Here is a 17,571-nt window from a genome sequence, read left to right as displayed (position 1 = left end):
GTGAAAGGCAGACTTTGAATAGAAAACTAATTCATTTCGAAGCAGTTTATTTTAGCCCTGCATGCCATTTGAAGCTGAACAATGCCCATAATTCTATTACTGCTGTGACGTCCGCTGAGGGGAAAGAAGCTGCCTGTGACTCAACCGTCTGCAACCCTCCTGCCTCAGACTGCATCAGAAAGTAACCCTTATTTTTTAAAGCACTCAAAGCACCAGGTATCTATTTTTGGTGCATCCTTACCAAGGGTTGCCAACTTTTTAACTATCAAAGAAGGGATACTCTTGTGCTAGAAGCACAGTGCACAGCCAGCTGGGCATAGTGTAAATATGCACTGCATGTTCATATTCTTATAATAAAAACGCAGTAAAATGTTGGTATTCAGTTTAATCATTACCTCATCTAAAACAATAAAGAAAAATACAGTACATAATAATTTGGGCATTTCCTTTCAAAAATAAGCAAATAATAATAATGATGATAATAATAATAATAATGTAAAAACTAGCCAAGCCCCTATCGACTAGCATACTAATAGAAGCTAGCCAGTGTTAGCTCCTCACCTGCAGACTGTCTCAAGCAGGTGAGGAGGAAGCTTATGTTTTCTTTTATTTTCTACAACAGCATGCCGTTATCATTAAAAAAACAAACTGGCATGTACTGTAAATGTGCAGTTAGACTTCTTAACCAGGGGTATTAAACATAAGGCCCAGGAGCCAGAATTGGCCTAGCAATGTCACCAATCTGGTCCACTGGGCGGCTTTGGAAAATGTGAAAGATGGTATAAATTCTCAACTTTTAACTTTATTTTCGTACAGTTTTCCCACTGATAAAGACCTCCTGGATAGTCATCCATACTACATTTAGGTAGCAGATAAACAAGTAAATGATGACATCTACTAGGGAAATGTCTTTATAAGTCCACAGAAAAAAGGACATTTTGTATGAATTAACAAAAGCTTTGTGTTTTATAATTACGGGACAGTCTGGGCAATGAGCCACTGCACTTTTTTCTGTACTTTTACACATTTATTTCTTACAATTTAAGCCCAAAAAGTTGTGCAGTAATTTTTCATTGCTTTTCACTTATTTCAGTATAAAATCTAATTTGCACTGTAAATGTTAAACTTCATGCATATGGCCCACAGTATAAAAAAGTTATGACATCCCTCTTCTTTACACTGACAGGATAGATTCACTGACTGGTGGATTTGACATTGCTGACTTTGAAAGTCATTTTGTTCACATCTTCAAGCAGTTTTGGGGCAATGTTTAGTTTATTTGAGCCACTAACACCTTAAAAAAACACCTACATTTCCTTTCACCCCTCACACCCCCGCTCACTATTTCTCTTCTGATAGTCATAGACTCCCAAAGGCTCGTGAGCCATATGGCACCATCAGGGATCCGTGTGCACTTGCGTCCCAGTGTGTTAGTGTGCTGGAGAGGGAGAGCAGCCGTGGCTCAAGGTGTCAGCAGGCAGGGTGGTTTAAATTTAACAGCAACAGGGCTGATCTCTGCATGGCAGGTCCTGTCTCTCCCCTTCTGCTCTCTCTCCTCACACACAGACACACACAGTCTGTCTTCATAGTCACCAGCCACAGACATCATCACACACAGCAGCAGCAGCAGCTCCCTGTCAGGAGACGCACCTCTTCGTCCTCTTTGTCCTCTTCCTCTCTCTCACTCATCAGACCACCTGGATTGTACTAGAGGCCAGCTGAGGACGCGGCAGCAGCAGTGACGGCAGTGGAGGAGAGAGAAGGGACGCTCAGCGTTGCAAAGGGAAGGAGAGCGGAGCAAACATTCACACTGAGGATAACACTTCATCCGAGCTGGCAGGCTGAAGGCACAGCCAGTGGCACTGCAGAGGCACATCAGCACCGTGGGCTAAAGATTTGCTGCGAGAGGTAAGGCTGGAGCTTGGCTATGAGACAGTGTGTGTGTTTGTGTCATAAGATGTGTGTATATCATCTGTTTCCTTTGGAGGCAAATACACAAATGCAAAACGTTGTGAGCCTGTGTGATTGTGCATGGATGTCATGGAAAATTATCACTGAGTCATGTTTGTAATAAATTACAAGTATTTCATTTTCAGCCTAGTCAGCCTGGCATTTTCAAAATTGTATTTTATTTATTAAAAAAAATCTTGATTTAAAAAAAAAAAATCCTGAATTTATTATTGAAGTATAGTCTGTATTTCTGCAAAGCCTTTTGCGCAGATGCGCTGAACTTCAGTGGATTTTCAGAACAACCACTGAGCAGAACATAATCTGCATTATGGCAGCTTTTCTGCAAGGTTGCTGCTAATTGAATAGATACAAAGATTAGAGGCCAGAGGAGACCCGAGGCTCTGAGGAGGGGAGGGCACAGTGAACTCCTGCTGATCTTAATTCAATCTAATCAGGTTGAATTTGCTCTAATTAGGTTTATTTCTTTGGCTGGGACAGACAAGGCTCTCACACATTTGGGTTTCTTTTTGCGGTTGGCTCTGCGTGACACTTTTGTTTTGCTTTCTTGGAGGGAATCACCATTACAGCTGAATCTGCTGATGAGGGCAGAACATGATATGGCCCCGGCAGTGGCAGCATGCCTCGTGATCAATTTGCCCACCACATCAAAGCTGGCGGTGATAATTCATCCACTCCTGTGCGGTGACACTAGCTCGAGCGGACGCTGGTGTTACACGGCGGGGTTGTATTAGTTGCAGCCGGGGAATTTCCAAAGGGCAGCGTGTCCATGAGAACCCACAGCAGTGTCATACAGTATCTGAGACCAACCAGAAGGGGTGGGTGACGGGAAGAAGGGAGGGAGGGAGGGAGTCAAGTTACCAATCTTGGACTCAAGTCTCAGATTGAAAGACGTGGGCGAGACTGGTAGCAATGAAGCATTTCCACTGGTTTAATTATGAAACTCTCACTTTATTATTTTCTCCTTTGGCTTATAACATGCCAAATCTTTCACCATATTATGGGATTGGGGAGGTGCTGTGCTGGCATCCATAGTTTGATGACGTGCTGGTATGTGGTGGTCAGCACAGTGAGAGCGAGAGATGTTACTAATAAAAGGATTAGCATAGCCTTTAAAGATCATCACATAACATTTTGGTTTGTGGTTACTCACAGGATGTGAACGATGATGGCTTGAGGCTGGTATTTATAGGTGGAATTTGGGGCTCTTTTTTGGGCTCCTGGAACAGTTGGCCATTTCCACCTCTTTTCTTTTTTTCTGATGTTTAAAGGTCTGCAATAAAAGCATCGACAGGTGTTCGAAGCACTCCTTCCCGAATGGAAGAAACCTTCTTCCTGTGAGTAAATATTTGGGCAGAAGGATGCCTTGCCGTTCAGGTTTAAACGGCTTGCAGTTTAGCTTGTGACCGGAAGTGACCGGTTAATCGGGTTAACCATGTATGATAGCGGGGCCGAGAGCCACGGCCTTCTGGTGCTTGTAATCTGCTTTAAGACAACAAAAGGGGGCTGGCCAGCAGGATGATCAGCAGGTTTAGTGTGAATGGTGTTTATAGTATGTGTGTGAATGATTTATAGACAGTTCACCATAGGCCCTGATGGGAGTGTCGAAGCAATGACAGGCCCCTCACATGTCAGATTTTAGATTGACAGAAACTTTTCAAACTCCAATTTTTTTTTATACCTGTTTTGTATAAACTCCTTCAAATGACTTTAAAAATGACATCCTGCCCTGCTAGAAAGTGCTTTGCTTTCAGTCTGATTGACAGTTTGAGGGTAGTGGGGCAGAGATCGCTAAGCAAGACACGCATTAAGGCAAACCTCCTGGCACCCTGAGCTTCACCAGCTGTAGACTGGATTAGAAGGTCTAGCTCAAAAGGTCTTATTGAAGGTGTTTGATTCATCAGCAGGAAGCGACTGGTGGTTAAATTCAGGGTTTAAAAACATGGATCAAAGATGCTTGAAGTTTACTCCTTTTTCATCCCCTTGGAAACTGCAACGGTTAGGCGAGTACAAACTTATAACCTACTCCAACCTAATAACCCCTCCAACCTCCAAATGTGGGCTTTTATACTTTCTAAATAGAGAAACTTTATCTGTCAGTGTCTAACAATGCTCAGGCAAGTCTGTGACCTAAAACAGTATTTGATTTCCCTGGATGAGAAAACCAAAATAAGGCTCCTAACTGACTAGCCGCTTGCATTGTGTCAGTTATCTGAACCTAACTTTAACCATGACAGGAGTCTGTAATCGTTACACATAGTCTACCTGAACACTACAATCCTTATTTCTTGCTTTTTCAAGGCAGTTTAAATTAGTCTACTAAAAACGTGGCAGTAATCGTCAAACGGCCATTTGTGAAGGAAAATTAGGTGATTGCCGTTTAATTTGGAGCAGGGGCGGATCTACAAGGGTGGCATGGGGTGGCAAGTGTCACCCTAAAATTATCCCTTGCCACCCCAAGTGCCACCCCAGGTTTTCCATATGACAGTGTTGTTTATTAAAATAAGATAGCATTAACAGTTTGAGCATAGTTACAGTCAACGGTGAATATAAATGCTAAAACTGATTGCATAGTGTTTCCCCCCACCACCATTAACAAATGGTTCAGCCCATAGCAGGACTGGATTTTTTTCTTGTTTTCAGTAGCAAGCGATGTTTATGATTGTGCCAGAGCACATTTTGAACAACATCATGGGAATTTCACTTTTTACACAGATGTTACACTCTGGAAATGGAAGGAAGGTGAATGTTATTAACCCTCTGTGGTCCACGGACACGCTGCACCTCCAAATCACATGACTGATGTAAGCTGACATAGCAACAAGCTGCAGCCACGCAGCGAGACAGAGCGAGTGAGAGAGAGCGAGAGAGTTTTTAGATGTGGGAGATTTGTGACGTTTAGTGTGGAGTGTATACTTAGTGTGTTGTGTTGTCTTGTGTAGTTGTTCTGTTGTGTAGTCGTTTTGTTTTGTGTGTCAGTGAGGGCACTAATGAATGTCACAGAGGCACATTTGCAACGTAAACACTGTCAACCAGCGGAGTGATACACCTCCTGTTGTCAGGCCTGCAGGTTTATCCCTGTGCTGTTCTGTCTTTTGGTGGACAAACTTCTTTTTTACTGGCACACATCATTTGTGGGGCATCCTATTGCAACACCTGATTGTTCTCTCATTTTAGTTTTAGTAATATTTTTAAATGGTTGTAGAAAATGAAAAAAACAAAAAACGGCAGGTGTATTGGCTGCATTTTTAGATAAATAGTTGTATATGTTTACAAAACGTACAATTTCTATTTGCATTTCAAGTTATAAAAATTTACTCAACATGTCTGTGGTTTTTTTTACAGTAAAAAAAAATACTACTCGTATTTTTAAGTTCTTTGTGTGATTTCAGATCAGTAATACTAATGCAGTATGTCAGTGAAAAAAACAACTAAATTCAGTTGAGCTGAAAAGAATGATACCAAACAAGGCAAGGGGAAAAAACCAAAATGAAACAATTTGAGGGTGAAATACAAGCGTAAACTCAAAAGGAATCAAAAATGGGCAGTTGTATTTCAGACCTCAGTGGGTTAATCCAACAAATTAGGTTTAAATTTTGGTTCATGACAGTGCAGATTTCTGACATTTTGTGTAATTTAAGCATATAACAATGTGATTGTTTTCTAACAAAAAACAGTCTGAAGCTTAATTAGACTTGTGTTTGTAAATGAACCGCCTCATTTTGTGTAGTTTTCTGGATTTTATAGTTATTGGGCTACATATTTATTTATTATAAAGGCTATACAGTACATAAGATCAAAACTCACATGTTTTATGTAACTAAAGTGTGTCATTATGTGGGCTACAGACAATAATTAAGTTATAGACTATATTTATATGAAAAACGTGTATACTTACTGCATTTGAATTATTTTAACCATATGTAACCACCTGCATATGTGTTTTAAAAAAAGGCTTTGATTTTGCCACCCCATTTGATTTCTTTGCCACCCTCATGCCACCCTAAGAAAATTTCTCTAGATCCGCCCCTGATTTGGAGGACTTGTTGAATGAATGTATCAGTACTGAGCGATTAGCGGGGGATTCGGCTTCTCAGTTTGATGGTTGAAAGTGGCTCCTTAAAAAGCTTCAGGGCTGATACGCAAAAACTGCGGGTGTTGCAGATTGTTTAATTGAGCTGGGCGTAGTGGGGTCGACAAGTACAAGAAGTGCATGGGTAGTGGGCCACATGGTGCTTGGCTGCAGGAACAGTGACTCGTTTCATTGGTGGGGATCCTGTTTCTCTCACAGAATACCAACAGCTCACAGCTCTGGGAAAAGAGCACTATATATACGCGACACTGGGAGAAACCCCAGTGTTGTCCAACATTAGTCTCTCTCTCTCCATTTCTCACAGCTTGCCTTCTGCTGTCAAGCAAAGTCAAAATAAGCCAGCCGAGATCCATTTTTCAGGCAGGGGTGGGTGTGGGGGGGCACTGAAAGATCAGCTGGAGTGTGCTTTCGCAGAAGACATTCCCATGAGAGCAAGGCAAGACAAACAAACAGAGTGTCGTGGACAAGTGGCTATAAAAAAAGTGAGAAAGGTGCACTGGTGACCGTAGATGGTGTGTTTAGTGCAAAACACATGAAACACACTCGGGATGGGAGCTAAATTATCTTTACGCTGCTTCAGCAAAGCTTTTCTTCCTGCAGGTGCTTCACTACAGGAACAGCTCAACTCCAAGCGCATAAATAATTCACCAGGGTATCTCCAAGCCTGTTCTGCTCTGAGCGGTTACAGCATGATTTGCTGCGGCAGACACGGTCGTCGTGGTCGTCGCTCATCTCCGTGCAAGAGTAAAGCAAGTAACACTCGAGGTGCATTAGTACACCGTGGAGCATTAGTGACGGATGACTGCCTGTGCTGCATTAAAAACTATCAGCAGGAGGTGGGGGGGGGGGGGGGGGGGGGGGGGGGTTGGCTGGAGGCTTCAATTATATGTGTGAAAAAGGCAACATGGTGAAATCCCAGACCCAAAAAACTCTTTGAACTCACTTTGAAGTTCTGCATAATCTGCAAAGTTCAATAACTTGCCAGACAGCTCAGATCACTTTCTTTTTGTCAGCTATGAGTCATATGTATATACTTGTAACCATTCATTCTCATTTGAATCTTGTATTGTGTCTGCATATGTTGCAACAAATGAAGAACGCTTGAAAAGGAACATCAGAAGCAGAATAAACAAAAAAAAGATTTGCGTTGGCTCTCGAGAGACGTCCTAAACTACAAGGGAGTCGCTACTTTGAATCGAACTGGTGCTCTGAACAAAACACACATCGGAAGCTGAAGCTGTAATAACAGACAAATATGATCTTGCTCAGCCTGTGAAGATTAGCTATGTTAGAGGAACATAGCTTAATATTGTTAAGTAATATAAATAGACAACTAAAATCTATAAAACTCTCAAACAAGGGACAAACTCTACTAATGTGTAAATTATCAAAGAAAGCACAATATTTATTTGTCTACAGGTCGTAACCCATTAAATATGTAACAGGAAGACTTTTATCACTTTTACCTTGGTCATATTATTAACTGCTACTTCATACAGCACCTAATGAACTATAGGACTCTGATACACATGAAAACTCGACTATGTGTGCTTATTACAAAGAAACCAGAAAACATTTGTCACCTTTATCGGATTTGTAACCCTGGCTGTCTTTTCATTTCCTCGTGCTGTGAATGTTCGTCATTCGCATTGTTGGGATTTGTCAGCGCGTCATCACCTTTACTTTGTTTAGTCCCTCTACTCTAAGTTAAATATACAATAAGGGGCCACTGCAGAGCTGTTTCCATGATGCAGCAGAATGTGTCAGGATGCTAGCTGAGGCTGTGGAGTCTGAGATGTAGGTTTTGGCATCTTTCAGTTTTTCAGACGATTGCTTTATCTGACTTTGGGGTGAATTTGCTGGGACGTCCACTTCTGGGAAGGCTGACATGTGTCTTGAATGTTCTCCACTTCTAAATAAGCTTTCTCACTGTAGAATGATGGACTGCATACTGTTTGGAAATGACCTTATAACCCTTCCCATGTTGAAGCAACAATTGCTGTTCATTGCTCTTGTCTTTCTTGGCATTGTGCATTCAGCACACACCTGAATTCTGACAGCAATAGTTTTTCTTACTGGAAGAAAAAGTAAACACAATGATTGTCACACTATGGGATAAATCTATGGTTGACTAAAACATAGCGTGTCCATGGGTGTAGCTTAGCCTGCTTTGTGGAGAAACATTATATAAATGTGATCTCTATAGAGCTCTTTACAATCCAACCTCAGCATGAACCAGCTCACATCTTGCTGCTATATCTGCATTGTGTTCCCCTAGGGGCCTTGGCTTTGCTTGTGAAATTCTTGGCATATGCAACACGATGGGATAAAGTGACAGAGGTGGCAGCCTGATGCTAAAAATTCTCTGCGGGGGAAAAAAATAAAACACCCAAAGGGGTCCGTGAGTGTGTCTGTGCTCCTCTTTGGGCCTAAGCCTCCATTGTTGCTCCTGTCTGTGTTTGGTGTTGCCATAGAAATGGTCCTAGTTGAGATGCGGGCTTAGCATGGATCTGTAACTGTGAGTGGCTTTTGCATTCGTTAAATGACGGGGTCAGTTATCAGACTATTTTCTGATGATCCCCCCTCCCTAACATTTTCCCTGCTACCTCTTATTTAAGAGAAGTGAGGCATGTGGAGAGCAAACAGGGGCAGAAGTGGAAAGGACACAAGTGTCACAGTGAGAAATGTCACTGTTGCACCCTGGGACATATTTGCTTACTTTCGCCTGGATGAAGTGGGAAGTTGTCCTAACTGGGGGTCTTTTGCTCACAGAGAGACTGTATTTGGCACGAGTGCTGCAGTGTCCGTCTGGGACGAGGCCAAAGGCTGGACAGCAGACAGTGTTGGTGCGGATGAAGCGGAGAACGCTACACCCCTCTGCCAAGATGACTCATAAGCAGAGCGGGCGGGGGGTGGGGTGGGTGGGCAAAGCCACAATAGTGCTTCAGAGTTTGGTGTCCAAGTTGGACAGGATGAACTGCGGTTTTCCACAGCTCATCATGAAAGTGTTGCGGTTTTATTATAACCTCTCGTCCTCTCTAGCGCTGCGATCCCTGTGCCTGAATCAGGGATGTGTTTTTTGCACGACATGTTACGTTGTTTTTGTCAACTGCTGTGCAAAAAAGTACATGAATGCAGAGGCAGCTAACTTGAAGGATTTATAATTTTCCTCAGCTGATAAACCGCACTGATGACTCAAAGAATAATAAACAAAAAACAAAAGAGATCTGCAGCTCTGTTCTTTACAAATGAAATGCTCAGATCTTGTTCAAAAGAAGCCATGAGTCAGCTCCTGGAGAAATATTGCTTTGCTGCTTGGATGCAGCATAGCCACTAAATATTGAGTTGATACAACCTCGGGACAAACCTCATCTTGTTATGTATGATGATATATTTTTACCTATGATGATTAACCTATACGTACTTGTCAGTCACCTCTAATAGATTAAAATGAATGACCAGCACAGGTGAAACTGAACTCACCCCACTTTCACTTTAGGAAACAAAACCAAAAATCCTGATCACACATAATGAAATTCCAATGAGACGTTTCAGACAATCACATCTATAATACCTGTTTGTCGATCAGACACATCCACCCGGTTTATTACAGTTTTCAGTGGCATGTTGTGCTGTAATTACAGCTTAGACATTTGACTTGTAAATTGCCCTTGTTGTGATTCACTGGACAGCTTACTGAGGATGTTGCTGGGCAACTGGGTTAAGTTAAAAACTGAATAAAGATGCTTAGGGAACCATAACTATCTCCCTTCCCTACATAGTGGGTAATTATTTTTCTCAAAATTAGCTTTTGTAATAATTTTATACAATTTTTTACAATTTTCAACTGCATTTCTGTCTTAAAATGATCAAAATGTATTTTTAATATAGAATTATCATTTTAATTGTTATCGTCAATCCATTCCTGCTCTAGTGAGCAAATAATTATGTGTGACGAGGTCATCTTTTCATCTAGAGGTTAATCAATACCAGGATCACAGCAGAAATGTCAGCTTACCAGATAACCAAGGTGTTAAAGCAGCCTAGCCAAAGATAAAGCTATTTAACAAGAAAATAAATAAGTAGGATCACGAGATTTGAAAGTAATAAGGGGACTAATACAAAGGTAAATAAATAAAAATGATAATTAATTCATGCATTTGTAAAACTATTTGACGTGTAGATCTGGTGTCAGTATTTTATGGGATTTTGATTTATTTTTATGTAGTCACTTATTAATTTTATTTATTATTATTATTTGACAGCTTCAGTCCTCTATAGAGTGCAGTACATAGCAGCAGCTCAGAGATTTCTCCAGTTTTTTTTAATGTTTTGCTGCTATTATTCACTAAAGATGATGAATTTTACTTTGAGGAATATCCATAATTTGTAGATGCAGTTTTTTTGCAGATTGATGACCCTCTGCCTTTCTACAGTGCTACAGCAACATTCACTAATTAGCTGCAAAATGTTCCTCCAGCTGTTTCTCTGTAGTACCACTTACTTTTACTTTTTTGAGATGTGTTGCTGGCATTAAATTCAAAATGAGTTGATATTTTTCAGGAAATAGTGAAATGTCTGTGTCAACGTTCAATATGTTTTCTTTATTCTGTTGTGAACATAATACAGGTGAGTGAAATTTGCTAATCACTGCATTCTGTTCCTTTTCCCATTTGTACCAATTCATGTACTCTTATGTATGGCACACAGTACACGTGTGCACACCTGGATACATGTTACTTGTATTGCTGCAGCCAGTACTTTGGCTCTCAATATGCTGTAGCAGGTTCACTGCGTGTGCTTTTAGACTTTAAATGAAGCTAACAGACTGCTAACCTTTCTGTAATCACCGACTGACAATCTCACATCAATTAAAAAACACCCAAATGTGAACTAATTTAAAATGCACAAAGGAGCAGCGTTGTGCACCTTTAAAGCTTTCAGTCCTCACACATTTTTAGAAATCATACAAAACTTTCCACTTCTTCAAACCCAGCCTGGTTAGTGACTCAGGTTTTCTTTGTGTTCACTGTGCTGTTACAGTAGCAGCTTCAAATGTCCCATTTAAGTTTATTCAAACAGCTTATTTTGGAATATAGGACAAATCTGCAGCAACCACAGGTCTAGTGATCTAGGCCAATCAGAGAAAAGCACCTTCAAAGCTTTCTAAATGAAACCCTGGCTGGAGCTGACTAGAGTAGAGTTCTTATCTGACTTCTTGCCTTCTCCTCACCTCTACCGTGCAGGGGATTGGGTGACCTACTAATTTTAGCCCAGGCTGATTTGTTGGCTGCTGGACAGTTTGGATTACAGGCAAAAAGGAGCTGACACATCAGTCATAATTCAGAGGATAAAGAGGAATATCACCACATATGTGCTTCATTTATTATTTACTACTACTATAATTTTCCAATTTAAAAAATCTCACTTATTTAGACAAAACGACTCCCACAAGAGTAAATCATCACAATGACTTGAAGCAGAATAAAACGTGTCCAATAATAGTTTTACCTTCTATTTCATCTGTAATGTATGACCTCACAGCTACGCTAGCATTACTCAGAGGACTTATAAAGCACAGCAATGCTCCTCTCACACTGACAATGCTAATATGCTGCTGTTTACAATGTTCGCTGTCTTAATTTTAACTTTAACATTCCCTGACGAGCACCACACACTTGGAACAGCTGAGGCTGGTGGGAATGTCAACAATTCTGCTGGTGTTTTTACTCAGTTCTGCATTAGGACTAACATCATGGCTAATGAACATGAATACAATTGATTTAATGCCATTTGATGATCTATGTGTTGTCACGCCCACCTTCCGTTACTGTTGTAACATGTATTCAGAATTCTGTGTCTTAATACCAAAGCTCACATTCAGATTTTGGACTTTTCAGTTGATGTTGACTGAAGACTTTGAGCCAATCTGTGAGTCATTAATGAGTGACAGGGAAAAGCCCCCTGCTTTAACAGAGGTAATCTGTTAATCAGTGGCATTAGGTGTGAGGGCAAAGTGACACCATGTGGGCCAGCTGATCGATGCTGCGAACCTGTAATCCTCTACTTTCAATCTGCTGTCACTGCACAGACGGATGGACTGACTGGGATCACATGCATGAATGAACACTTGCATGCTGATGCCTTGTGAGGTTTGTTATGTAGCGAACGCTAAAACGTCCAAGAAAGACACACCCTCAGATGTAATTATTTATGTCATGAGTGATGCGGCAGATTTCCATGACGAGACAAATTAACAGCCTGCTTACCAGCTAATCTGCCCTCAGACCACAGTCTGGGATAGACTGTGAACTCACAATACATTAAAATGTTGGGGTAAACCCACAGACACTAAGACAATCCTTTAACAGCCCAACTTGTTCATTGATTGGTTAATCTGTGAGAGGGTCAGGTCCATGAAGGGATCTGACAATGAAAGCTGCCACCAATGCAATGATCCTTTTACAACAGAGTAAATTAGACAGCAGCAGTGGTAAACAGGAAGAGCAAAACACATTCATGCTACATAAAAACAGACACTGAATGCTAAAATGAATAAGAAAATATTGCTAAACTCCCTAACACTCCCTAACAACTATGTACAGTGAAGCCAGTGGTAGTCTATGTAGCCAAATGAATATCTGATAATGTCCAGAAGTTCCACAAGGCCACTCCCCAAAACACAAAAAAGTGCTGCCCTCTGCTGGCTGTTTGAAGCAGAGGTTCCTATGAAAACTACTTTAAAACAAGACTCCACTTTAACCTCAAATTAAGAAAGACTCCAGCTGTTAAAACAATTTAGAAACATTTATAATGCTATAAAACTGCTGTTAAAAAGAGTGAAACACCAAAACAAGAAAAACATTTTGTATCTTTTAAATGTTTAGCAGTGCAGCTCTGTAGCTCATTGCCTTTGAGTAAATAAAAAAAATGTAAATCATATAACACCTTCATAATACTTGTGGCAAACACCAGACCAAATTGGCACCTACATGATGATATGAAATTAAAAATTAGGGAAACTTTTGAAGTCACACAGAAGTAAGTGAAGTATGTAAATAAATAAGTATTCAAATAAGTAAGTAACATTTATTTATTAAGCACATTTCTCAGACAAGTGGTCACAAAGCACTGTACACAAAATAAAATCCATCCATCCATCCATCCATCCATCCATCCATCCATCTTCCTCCGCTTTATCCGGGACTGGGTCGCGGGGGCAGCAGCCTAAGCAAAGAGGCCCAGACCTCCCTCTCCCCAGCCACCTCCTCCAGCTTATCCGGGGGAACACCAAGGCGTTCCCAGGCCAGCCGAGAGATATAATTTCTCCAGCGTGTCCTGGGTCTGCCCCGGGGCCTCCTCCCGGTGGGACATGCCTGGAACACCTCACCCAGGAAATCAATAAGAAAATTAAATGCCACAGAAACAGTACAAAACAATAAATGAAATCAATGAAAGTATCAACAGAAATCCTGGGAAAATGAAAAGGTTTGTAACAGAATCATTTAGTTAACACACACTTTCTGATGTGAACAAAAACACAGTAAGCCCATCTCAAATCTCAAACCTAGCCTAAACCCTACCTACACCGATCTGCTGACTATCTTGTAGAAAAGCATGTCCATGTCTTAAAGTGCCTGACATGGGAAGCTTAAGAAAACGCATAAACAGCTGCAATATTTTTTGGTTGTATCTTTCTGTATCAGTCGATTTAAAGAAACTTTATTTGATAATTTGTTGGAAAAAATTGCTGCCCTTCACACTGGATTCATGTACAATTGTTGACTTTTGCAGGTGTTTATATGTGTTTATCTTTGGGATTAAACAGAGGAGGAATGAGGTGTTGGGATGTGGGAGTTTGTGGGTGATCCATCATCTTCCACGGTGGCCCTCGTGGTGACAGGCTGTTTCAGCTATTCACACCTCCTTACCACCATATCTGTCTGGAGCTGCTCCATCATGCTGGGCACACATGAGGGAGAGCAGGAACAGAGGATCAAGTTTAAACAGAACTGGATGTTTTTTCTTTTTTTTAAATTCTGCCTAATGTTGGGAAATTTGTGAAGATGTGCCTTGTTTTGAGTGCTATAGGTGAAACTGGTATAAATATAAGTGAAAAGAGAGCGCACAACCAGGCTCCAGTTGAATCTTTGAAGTCACTTATAAAACATTCTTTTGAAGACAATGTTTTCAATCCACAGGATCTTCCCCAGGCATGTTTCAAAGTGTGAAAAACAGGCTCTTCTTTTACAGGCAATAATCAGTTCAGATTACTGTCCCTAGCAGGTGACAGTGGATCAAAACATCGCTTTCAAAAGCAGGTTTCTAAAGAGAATTTAATTATTAAATTGTAGCCTAACAGTGTGCAGTCTGTTTCCCTTTTGTGGCAAAATATAAATGAAACTCCAAGTGAATACCAAATGAGGGGTGTGCAATAGAAATTCTATATCACTATGAACTAAATTAGCAGCTCTGTCAGCTTTAGTGCAACGAGGATGTGAACAGGATACAAATTTGTTTGGATACTGCAGAGCATCTTCTAAGCACTTTTTGAGGTCTAGTCTAGGTCTTTCCTATCACAGGTTTCGTTAAAACTATTGTACTTACAATAACACATACGACTTAGGAAGGCTCTTTTCATTTAGCACTATGACTTCCACAGGAACTACCTCATGCTGCACCTGGCTGCACCCCATTGAGTAAAACCAGCAGCTACTCGAACCCCCTCCCTGGCCTTGTTTCAGGGTCAGGCCCAGGAAAAGCTGTCCCTGAGTTGGGCAGCTTGCCTTGGGAGATCCTACTAGGAGCATATGTCCCTGACAACAAAGGTCCTGGGATCACAAAGGCACACAAACCCCACAATGATTCACAGAGGCTAGTCTGCATTGAAAGGAGGCAGTCGAGGTTGTTTGTGAGGTGTCCTAGTACTGTCCTACCATTAAGAGACCCCAGGACAGACCCAGGACATGCTGGACATATATATTTATTATTTATATATATCTTGGCTGGCTTGGGGATGACCCAGTGTGACCACCCAGGTGAGCTGAAGGAGGTGGCCAGTGAAAGGGGGATGTGCTTTTCTTTCCTTACAATCCTACCAATGCCCATAGCTTTTAGCGGTCAAAGTGGGCGTCCATTTAGTTGGACAAAAATACCTTCAGTGCTGGAAATGTGCCAAACCTTTCCTTCTGAAATACAAAAGAGGTGCTAAAGCTTCAGTACTAGCCATCAAAATGCAGCCAACATTGACTTACTTGACATCAAACCTGCACAAACATTTACTCTTTGAGTTAATTTTCCAGTTTAAAATAACTTTTAGCATAGCAAGTAAAATGCTATTAAATGTAGATGTTGCATAAATTTGATTAGAAATCAAGGTTACCAAAAGTAGCCTTCCCAACATTGAATATTGATTAGTGCAGCTGTACAGCCAAGCAACAATCAACACTGACGAAGTCATGCAAACGTCTGAAACACGCCGGTGAGCCTTCCACTGAACCGGACGACCCCTCACATTTGGTTTGTTCATTGTGCCATCCAGTGGAGTGACACCCCCGGCAGCTCCTGGACAACTCAAGCTCCATCACTCCTCTTTCTCATAATCACCTACTCCAGAAGCGACAAGGTTACAGTCTGATGACACTGAGCAAGACTCATCTGCCAAAAAAATGAAAGCTGATACAGGATATTAAATATATCGGGCATGTTTAGACCTCGTATTGAGGCTGCCATGGGAGCCAGCTTGGCTAAACATAGAGCCTGTTTGAGTGGGTTTAAAGAGCAACAGTCACAGCGTGAGGCTCACTTGGTGTGCGTCATCTTCTGCTGCGCTCATGTTTGAATCAAAACAGTGTGACCGGCGCCATTAAAAAGTCATTTTAGTCTTAGTTCTGGTTAAGAGGTCGAAGAAGTTCTGCTCCGCTGTCTGGCTTTGTTTTCATGAGCTTGACCTTGTTAAATGCGTAGACCTCAACATGAGGAAGAACAAGAGCAAATCTCTGACATACAGTGAAGACCTAGACAATTAATGATATTACTCACGCCTTCATGCAGACAAACACACACACACTGTAAAACGCAACATTTGAAGCCAGCCGTGAGGTCATGAGAAAGATATCCTTTTGGCACCACAGTTGCTCAAATACAGACTAATACCAGGCAGAATACAGTATGTGTGTGTCTGTGTGTGTGCATTTACACATTTAGAGCAGCAACTGAGACAAACTGCATGTATGCTCGACCGCATTTCATGTTTCCAACTCGGGCCTTCTCCCCTATTCCTTTTAATGTAAACTAATGCTCTTCGTCTGTTTTCCCAGAGGATTCATCTCCTTCCCTGTCTTGTTTTTTTTATACGTGTTACCTGAATGAGCTCATCATTTGGAGAACAGTGTTTTGGCCATAGACTGCTTATATGGGTGTGAATAGTGAAGCCAGTGGAGAAGCACTGAACCTGCTTTATTACTATTGACCAGCAGAGGGTGACTCCTTTGGATGCAAAAAAAGTCAGATTGCATGGAATATTTTGAGGACAGAAGCCTAATTCTCACTTCGTTTATTACCAAAGTTGACACAAGTGGCTTGCAGATAATGAGTGCAAAGGAGGTCAGGCTGTTTCAAAGTGAAACAGCAGTAACTGAAATAACCACAGTAACCAAGGACTGCAGAGTAGCATTTCTGAATGCACAACATGTCAAACCTTGAAGTAGATGGGCTCCAGCAGCAGAAGACCACATTGGGTCCACGTCAGTCAGTAAGAACAGGAAATGTTCAGAATTTGCATAAACACATAAAAGCATGGATCCACACTGCCTTGTATTAGCAGTTCAGGCTGGTGGTGTAATGGTCTAGGGGATATTTCCTTGGCGCACTTTGGGCCCGTCAGTGCGCCAAAGTGCGCCACTCAGGTAGGCAGCAACACAGCCTACCTGAGTGTTGTTGCTGACCATGTCCATCCCTTTATGACCACAGTGCACCCATTTTGATGGCTGCTTGCAGCAGGATAACACATCATGTCACAAAGTTCAGATAATCTCAAACTGGTTTCTTGAACATGACAAAGAGTTGTACTGTACTCAAGTGGCCTCCACAGCCACCAGGTTTCAATCCAATAGAGCACCTTTGGGATGTGGTGGAACGGGAGATTCACATCATGAATGTGCAGCAAACAAATCTGAAGCAGCTCTGTGATGCTTTCATGTGAACATGGATCAAAATGTTCCTGGCACTTTCTTGAGTCATCCATGTGTGTGAGTACCTTATTTCGTCAACACCAAATGTCTGTAAAACACTAAAATCTCTCCATCAACAATATTCTTCATCGTACAGATCCCTGAAAAAAAAAGAAAGAAACACTGATCCTGCAGATTTAAATGTTTTCTTTTGTGTGCCCCCTTTTTTACATTTACAATCAGAAAACCCAGGTTTGATTTTGAATATGCTGAATCACATTTGGAATATTCACCTGAATGTACCCAGAATGGCAGCATGGCGCCCCCTGTTGATGAACA

The 17,571-nt window shown here is 41.4% G+C and overlaps 1 protein-coding gene across 1 annotated transcript in view; it reads left to right on the top strand.

Moving 5' to 3' along the window:
- Positions 1 to 1,381: 1,381 nt before the first annotated feature.
- The window catches only part of filip1l (filamin A interacting protein 1-like), a 101,649-nt gene continuing 85,459 nt past the window's right edge, over positions 1,382 to 17,571 (top strand). Inside the window, exon 1 of the mRNA XM_026157607.2 lies at positions 1,382 to 1,908. The gene's annotated coding sequence lies outside the window, so the exon portion shown is untranslated. The remainder of the gene's footprint in view (positions 1,909 to 17,571) is intronic.

The sequence above is a fragment of the Astatotilapia calliptera genome, chromosome 23 (genome assembly GCF_964374335.1).
Source record: "Astatotilapia calliptera chromosome 23, fAstCal68.1, whole genome shotgun sequence".
Lineage (NCBI taxonomy): Eukaryota > Metazoa > Chordata > Actinopteri > Cichliformes > Cichlidae > Astatotilapia > Astatotilapia calliptera.
The sequence above is the reverse complement of the archived record's forward strand: the minus strand, read 5'-3'. Positions and strand labels throughout refer to the sequence as shown.